A 9,007-nucleotide genomic window follows, 5' to 3' on the forward strand; every position below is an offset into this window, starting at 1 on the left:
GGTAAAAACTACGATTTGGTGCAATCTTCATGTTTGACCTCGTAGCAAGGTACCCTCCCTATAGTAGGCAATGAACAAATGATCATAATCCCAGGAGGGCAAAAATGGGAACCCGAAAGGAAAGCGCTGTTGGCGCGCCTAAGCTACTGGCCCGTAGAGTAAAAATGGTACCCCCAACAAAGTTGTCGATTGACATTCTGATTGCACTTTTCATCATCTAGGGTGCGTTCCTTACACGTTTTGAGGTGTTTTAGCGAAAAACATGTTTTGAGCCACACGAGCTCTCCGGCCCGTTCGGTGCACATTTTTGAAAAAAGCTAGGAGCTGCCCCTAGGTTCGGGGTGTCACAAAATATTGAAAAGTGGTCAAAAAACCGCTATCCAGAATCGGATGTAGAATCATTAGACGAACTTAAAATTGTTCCACGACCAATGTCTGCGACGTTTAGTATTCAAGATATGGCCCGCCCTAGGTCTGACCTGGCATTTTCGTGAAAATTTAAAGCATGGCCATAGGGACGGGTGAAATTGCTATTTTGAAGCAAAAACCACCTCACTTTAAATGGCCATAACTTTTCAAAAACAAGAGCTAGGGTGCGTTCTTTACACGTTTTGAGGTGTTTTAGCGAAAAACATGTTTTGAGCCACACGAGCTCTCCGGCCCGTTCGGTGCACATTTTTGAAAAAAGCTAGGAGCTGCCCCTAGGTTCGGGGTGTCACAAAATATTGAAAAGTGGTCAAAAACCGCTATCCAGAATCGGATGTAGAATCATTAGACGAACTTAAAATTGTTCTACGACCAATGTCTGCGACGTTTAGTATTCAAGATATGGCCCGCCCTAGGTCTGACCTGGCATTTTCGTGAAAATTTAAAGCATGGCCATAGGGACGGGTGAAATTGCTATTTTGAAGCAAAAACCACCTCACTTTAAATGGCCATAACTTTTCAAAAACAAGAGCTAGGGTGCGTTCTTTACACGTTTTGAGGTGTTTTAGCGAAAAACATGTTTTGAGCCACACGAGCTCTCCGGCCCGTTCGGTGCACATTTTTGAAAAAGCTAGGAGCTGCCCCTAGGTTCGGGGTGTCACAAAATATTGAAAAGTGGTCAAAAAACCGCTATCCAGAATCGGATGTAGAATCATTAGACGAACTTAAAATTGTTCCACGACCAATGTCTGCGACGTTTAGTATTCAAGATATGGCCCGCCCTAGGTCTGACCTGGCATTTTCGTGAAAATTTAAAGCATGGCCATAGGGACGGGTGAAATTGCTATTTTGAAGCAAAAACCACCTCACTTTAAATGGCCATAACTTTTCAAAAACAAGAGCTAGGGTGCGTTCCTTACACGTTTTGAGGTGTTTTAGCGAAAAACATGTTTTGAGCCACACGAGCTCTCCGGCCCGTTCGGTGCACATTTTTGAAAAAAGCTAGGGAGCTGCCCCTAGGTTCGGGGTGTCACAAAATATTGAAAAGTGGTCAAAAAACCGCTATCCAGAATCGGATGTAGAATCATTAGACGAACTTAAAATTGTTCCACGACCAATGTCTGCGACGTTTAGTATTCAAGATATGGCCCGCCCTAGGTCTGACCTGGCATTTTCGTGAAAATTTAAAGCATGGCCATAGGGACGGGTGAAATTGCTATTTTGAAGCAAAAACCACCTCACTTTAAATGGCCATAACTTTTCAAAAACAAGAGCTAGGGTGCGTTCTTTACACGTTTTGAGGTGTTTTAGCGAAAAACATGTTTTGAGCCACACGAGCTCTCCGGCCCGTTCGGTGCACATTTTTGAAAAAAGCTAGGAGCTGCCCCTAGGTTCGGGGTGTCACAAAATATTGAAAAGTGGTCAAAAAACCGCTATCCAGAATCGGATGTAGAATCATTAGACGAACTTAAAATTGTTCCACGACCAATGTCTGCGACGTTTAGTATTCAAGATATGGCCCGCCCTAGGTCTGACCTGGCATTTTCGTGAAAATTTAAAGCATGGCCATAGGGACGGGTAAAATAGCTATTTTGAAGCAAAAACCCGTCTGACTTTAAATGGCCATAACTTTTGAAAAACAAGAGCTAGGGTGCGTTCCTTACACGTTTTGAGGTGTTTTAGCGAAAAACATGTTTTGAGCCACACGAGCTCTCCGGCCCGTTCGGTGCACATTTTTGAAAAAAGCTAGGAGCTGCCCCTAGGTTCGGGGTGTCACAAAATATTGAAAAGTGGTCAAAAACCGCTATCCAGAATCGGATGTAGAATCATTAGACGAACTTAAAATTGTTCTACGACCAATGTCTGCGACGTTTAGTATTCAAGATATGGCCCGCCCTAGGTCTGACCTGGCATTTTCGTGAAAATTTAAAGCATGGCCATAGGGACGGGTAAAATAGCTATTTTGAAGCAAAACCCGTCTGACTTTAAATGGCCATAACTTTTGAAAAACAAGAGCTAGGGTGCGTTCCTTACACGTTTTGAGGTGTTTTAGCGAAAAACATGTTTTGAGCCACACGAGCTCTCCGGCCCGTTCGGTGCACATTTTTGAAAAAAGCTAGGAGCTGCCCCTAGGTTCGGGGTGTCACAAAATATTGAAAAGTGGTCAAAAACCGCTATCCAGAATCGGATGTAGAATCATTAGACGAACTTAAAATTGTTCTACGACCAATGTCTGCGACGTTTAGTATTCAAGATATGGCCCGCCCTAGGTCTGACCTGGCATTTTCGTGAAAATTTAAAGCATGGCCATAGGGACGGGTGAAATTGCTATTTTGAAGCAAAAACCACCTCACTTTAAATGGCCATAACTTTTCAAAAACAAGAGCTAGGGTGCGTTCTTTACACGTTTTGAGGTGTTTTAGCGAAAAACATGTTTTGAGCCACACGAGCTCTCCGGCCCGTTCGGTGCACATTTTTGAAAAAAGCTAGGAGCTGCCCCTAGGTTCGGGGTGTCACAAAATATTGAAAAGTGGTCAAAAAACCGCTATCCAGAATCGGATGTAGAATCATTAGACGAACTTAAAATTGTTCCACGACCAATGTCTGCGACGTTTAGTATTCAAGATATGGCCCGCCCTAGGTCTGACCTGGCATTTTCGTGAAAATTTAAAGCATGGCCATAGGGACGGGTAAAATAGCTATTTTGAAGCAAAAACCCGTCTGACTTTAAATGGCCATAACTTTTGAAAAACAAGAGCTAGGGTGCGTTCCTTACACGTTTTGAGGTGTTTTAGCGAAAAACATGTTTTGAGCCACACGAGCTCTCCGGCCCGTTCGGTGCACATTTTTGAAAAAAGCTAGGAGCTGCCCCTAGGTTCGGGGTGTCACAAAATATTGAAAAGTGGTCAAAAACCGCTATCCAGAATCGGATGTAGAATCATTAGACGAACTTAAAATTGTTCTACGACCAATGTCTGCGACGTTTAGTATTCAAGATATGGCCCGCCCTAGGTCTGACCTGGCATTTTCGTGAAAATTTAAAGCATGGCCATAGGGACGGGTGAAATTGCTATTTTGAAGCAAAAACCACCTCACTTTAAATGGCCATAACTTTTCAAAAACAAGAGCTAGGGTGCGTTCCTTACACGTTTTGAGGTGTTTTAGCGAAAAACATGTTTTGAGCCACACGAGCTCTCCGGCCCGTTCGGTGCACATTTTTGAAAAAGCTAGGAGCTGCCCCTAGGTTCGGGGTGTCACAAAATATTGAAAAGTGGTCAAAAAACCGCTATCCAGAATCGGATGTAGAATCATTAGACGAACTTAAAATTGTTCCACGACCAATGTCTGCGACGTTTAGTATTCAAGATATGGCCCGCCCTAGGTCTGACCTGGCATTTTCGTGAAAATTTAAAGCATGGCCATAGGGACGGGTGAAATTGCTATTTTGAAGCAAAAACCACCTCACTTTAAATGGCCATAACTTTTCAAAAACAAGAGCTAGGGTGCGTTCTTTACACGTTTTGAGGTGTTTTAGCGAAAAACATGTTTTGAGCCACACGAGCTCTCCGGCCCGTTCGGTGCACATTTTTGAAAAAAGCTAGGAGCTGCCCCTAGGTTCGGGGTGTCACAAAATATTGAAAAGTGGTCAAAAACCGCTATCCAGAATCGGATGTAGAATCATTAGACGAACTTAAAATTGTTCCACGACCAATGTCTGCGACGTTTAGTATTCAAGATATGGCCCGCCCTAGGTCTGACCTGGCATTTTCGTGAAAATTTAAAGCATGGCCATAGGGACGGGTAAAATAGCTATTTTGAAGCAAAACCCGTCTGACTTTAAATGGCCATAACTTTTGAAAAACAAGAGCTAGGGTGCGTTCCTTACACGTTTTGAGGTGTTTTAGCGAAAAACATGTTTTGAGCCACACGAGCTCTCCGGCCCGTTCGGTGCACATTTTTGAAAAAGCTAGGAGCTGCCCCTAGGTTCGGGGTGTCACAAAATATTGAAAAGTGGTCAAAAACCGCTATCCAGAATCGGATGTAGAATCATTAGACGAACTTAAAATTGTTCTACGACCAATGTCTGCGACGTTTAGTATTCAAGATATGGCCCGCCCTAGGTCTGACCTGGCATTTTCGTGAAAATTTAAAGCATGGCCATAGGGACGGGTAAAATAGCTATTTTGAAGCAAAAACCCGTCTGACTTTAAATGGCCATAACTTTTGAAAAACAAGAGCTAGGGTGCGTTCCTTACACGTTTTGAGGTGTTTTAGCGAAAAACATGTTTTGAGCCACACGAGCTCTCCGGCCCGTTCGGTGCACATTTTTGAAAAAAGCTAGGAGCTGCCCCTAGGTTCGGGGTGTCACAAAATATTGAAAAGTGGTCAAAAACCGCTATCCAGAATCGGATGTAGAATCATTAGACGAACTTAAAATTGTTCTACGACCAATGTCTGCGACGTTTAGTATTCAAGATATGGCCCGCCCTAGGTCTGACCTGGCATTTTCGTGAAAATTTAAAGCATGGCCATAGGGACGGGTGAAATTGCTATTTTGAAGCAAAAACCACCTCACTTTAAATGGCCATAACTTTTCAAAAACAAGAGCTAGGGTGCGTTCTTTACACGTTTTGAGGTGTTTTAGCGAAAAACATGTTTTGAGCCACACGAGCTCTCCGGCCCGTTCGGTGCACATTTTTGAAAAAGCTAGGAGCTGCCCCTAGGTTCGGGGTGTCACAAAATATTGAAAAGTGGTCAAAAACCGCTATCCAGAATCGGATGTAGAATCATTAGACGAACTTAAAATTGTTCCACGACCAATGTCTGCGACGTTTAGTATTCAAGATATGGCCCGCCCTAGGTCTGACCTGGCATTTTCGTGAAAATTTAAAGCATGGCCATAGGGACGGGTAAAATAGCTATTTTGAAGCAAAACCCGTCTGACTTTAAATGGCCATAACTTTTGAAAAACAAGAGCTAGGGTGCGTTCCTTACACGTTTTGAGGTGTTTTAGCGAAAAACATGTTTTGAGCCACACGAGCTCTCCAGCCGTGTCGGTGCACATTTTTGAAAAAAGCTAGGAGCTGCCCCTAGGTTCGGGGTGTCACAAAATATTGAAAAGTGGTCAAAAACCGCTATCCAGAATCGGATGTAGAATCATTAGACGAACTTAAAATTGTTCTACGACCAATGTCTGCGACGTTTAGTATTCAAGATATGGCCCGCCCTAGGTCTGACCTGGCATTTTCGTGAAAATTTAAAGCATGGCCATAGGGACGGGTAAAATAGCTATTTTGAAGCAAAAACCCGTCTGACTTTAAATGGCCATAACTTTTGAAAAACAAGAGCTAGGGTGCGTTCCTTACACGTTTTGAGGTGTTTTAGCGAAAAACATGTTTTGAGCCACACGAGCTCTCCGGCCATTCGGTGCACATTTTTGAAAAAGCTAGGGAGCTGCCCCTAGGTTCGGGGTGTCACAAAATATTGAAAAGTGGTCAAAAACCGCTATCCAGAATCGGATGTAGAATCATTAGACGAACTTAAAATTGTTCCACGACCAATGTCTGCGACGTTTAGTATTCAAGATATGGCCCGCCCTAGGTCTGACCTGGCATTTTCGTGAAAATTTAAAGCATGGCCATAGGGACGGGTGAAATTGCTATTTTGAAGCAAAAACCACCTCACTTTAAATGGCCATAACTTTTCAAAAACAAGAGCTAGGGTGCGTTCCTTACACGTTTTGAGGTGTTTTAGCGAAAAACATGTTTTGAAACCACACGAGCTCTCCGGCCCGTTCGGTGCACATTTTTGAAAAAAGCTAGGAGCTGCCCCTAGGTTCGGGGTGTCACAAAATATTGAAAAGTGGTCAAAAACCGCTATCCAGAATCGGATGTAGAATCATTAGACGAACTTAAAATTGTTCCACGACCAATGTCTGCGACGTTTAGTATTCAAGATATGGCCCGCCCTAGGTCTGACCTGGCATTTTCGTGAAAATTTAAAGCATGGCCATAGGGACGGGTGAAATTGCTATTTTGAAGCAAAAACCACCTCACTTTAAATGGCCATAACTTTTCAAAAACAAGAGCTAGGGTGCGTTCTTTACACGTTTTGAGGTGTTTTAGCGAAAAACATGTTTTGAGCCACACGAGCTCTCCGGCCCGTTCGGTGCACATTTTTGAAAAAAGCTAGGAGCTGCCCCTAGGTTCGGGGTGTCACAAAATATTGAAAAGTGGTCAAAAACCGCTATCCAGAATCGGATGTAGAATCATTAGACGAACTTAAAATTGTTCCACGACCAATGTCTGCGACGTTTAGTATTCAAGATATGGCCCGCCCTAGGTCTGACCTGGCATTTTCGTGAAAATTTAAAGCATGGCCATAGGGACGGGTAAAATAGCTATTTTGAAGCAAAACCCGTCTGACTTTAAATGGCCATAACTTTTGAAAAACAAGAGCTAGGGTGCGTTCCTTACACGTTTTGAGGTGTTTTAGCGAAAAACATGTTTTGAGCCACACGAGCTCTCCGGCCCGTTCGGTGCACATTTTTGAAAAAAGCTAGGAGCTGCCCCTAGGTTCGGGGTGTCACAAAATATTGAAAAGTGGTCAAAAACCGCTATCCAGAATCGGATGTAGAATCATTAGACGAACTTAAAATTGTTCTACGACCAATGTCTGCGACGTTTAGTATTCAAGATATGGCCCGCCCTAGGTCTGACCTGGCATTTTCGTGAAAATTTAAAGCATGGCCATAGGGACGGGTAAAATAGCTATTTTGAAGCAAAACCCGTCTGACTTTAAATGGCCATAACTTTTGAAAAACAAGAGCTAGGGTGCGTTCCTTACACGTTTTGAGGTGTTTTAGCGAAAAACATGTTTTGAGCCACACGAGCTCTCCGGCCCGTTCGGTGCACATTTTTGAAAAAAGCTAGGAGCTGCCCCTAGGTTCGGGGTGTCACAAAATATTGAAAAGTGGTCAAAAACCGCTATCCAGAATCGGATGTAGAATCATTAGACGAACTTAAAATTGTTCTACGACCAATGTCTGCGACGTTTAGTATTCAAGATATGGCCCGCCCTAGGTCTGACCTGGCATTTTCGTGAAAATTTAAAGCATGGCCATAGGGACGGGTGAAATTGCTATTTTGAAGCAAAACCACCTCACTTTAAATGGCCATAACTTTTCAAAAACAAGAGCTAGGGTGCGTTCTTTACACGTTTTGAGGTGTTTTAGCGAAAAACATGTTTTGAGCCACACGAGCTCTCCGGCCAGTCGGTGCACATTTTTGAAAAAGCTAGGAGCTGCCCCTAGGTTCGGGGTGTCACAAAATATTGAAAAGTGGTCAAAAACCGCTATCCAGAATCGGATGTAGAATCATTAGACGAACTTAAAATTGTTCTACGACCAATGTCTGCGACGTTTAGTATTCAAGATATGGCCCGCCCTAGGTCTGACCTGGCATTTTCGTGAAAATTTAAAGCATGGCCATAGGGACGGGTGAAATTGCTATTTTGAAGCAAAAACCACCTCACTTTAAATGGCCATAACTTTTCAAAAACAAGAGCTAGGGTGCGTTCTTTACACGTTTTGAGGTGTTTTAGCGAAAAACATGTTTTGAACCACACGAAGCTCTCCGGCCGTTCGGTGCACATTTTTGAAAAAAGCTAGGAGCTGCCCCTAGGTTCGGGGTGTCACAAAATATTGAAAAGTGGTCAAAAACCGCTATCCAGAATCGGATGTAGAATCATTAGACGAACTTAAAATTGTTCCACGACCAATGTCTGCGACGTTTGGTATTCAGATATGGCCGCCCTAGGTCTGACCTGGCATTTTCGTGAAAATTTAAAGCATGGCCATAGGGACGGGTAAAATAGCTATTTTGAAGCAAAACCCGTCTGACTTTAAATGGCCATAACTTTTGAAAAACAAGAGCTAGGGTGCGTTCCTTACACGTTTGAGTGTTTTGGCGAAAAACATGTTTTGAGCCACACGAGCTCTCCGGCCCGTTCGGTGCACATTTTTGAAAAAAGCTAGGAGCTGCCCCTAGGTTCGGGGTGTCACAAAATATTGAAAAGTGGTCAAAAACCGCTATCCAGAATCGGATGTAGAATCATTAGACGAACTTAAAATTGTTCTACGACCAATGTCTGCGACGTTTAGTATTCAAGATATGGCCCGCCCTAGGTCTGACCTGGCATTTTCGTGAAAATTTAAAGCATGGCCATAGGGACGGGTGAAATTGCTATTTTGAAGCAAAAACCACCTCACTTTAAATGGCCATAACTTTTCAAAAACAAGAGCTAGGGTGCGTTCCTTACACGTTTGGGGTGTTTTGCGAAAAACATGTTTTGAGCCACACGAGCTCTCCGGCCCGTTCGGTGCACATTTTTGAAAAAAGCTAGGAGCTGCCCCTAGGTTCGGGGTGTCACAAAATATTGAAAAGTGGTCAAAAACCGCTATCCAGAATCGGATGTAGAATCATTAGACGAACTTAAAATTGTTCTACAACCCCCAGTCCGACGCCTCGTATTCGAGATATAGCACTTTGTAGGTCTGACCGAGCAAATTTGTACTGAAATG

Source organism: Anopheles arabiensis, chromosome X (assembly GCF_016920715.1).
Source record: "Anopheles arabiensis isolate DONGOLA chromosome X, AaraD3, whole genome shotgun sequence".
Taxonomy (NCBI): domain Eukaryota; kingdom Metazoa; phylum Arthropoda; class Insecta; order Diptera; family Culicidae; genus Anopheles; species Anopheles arabiensis.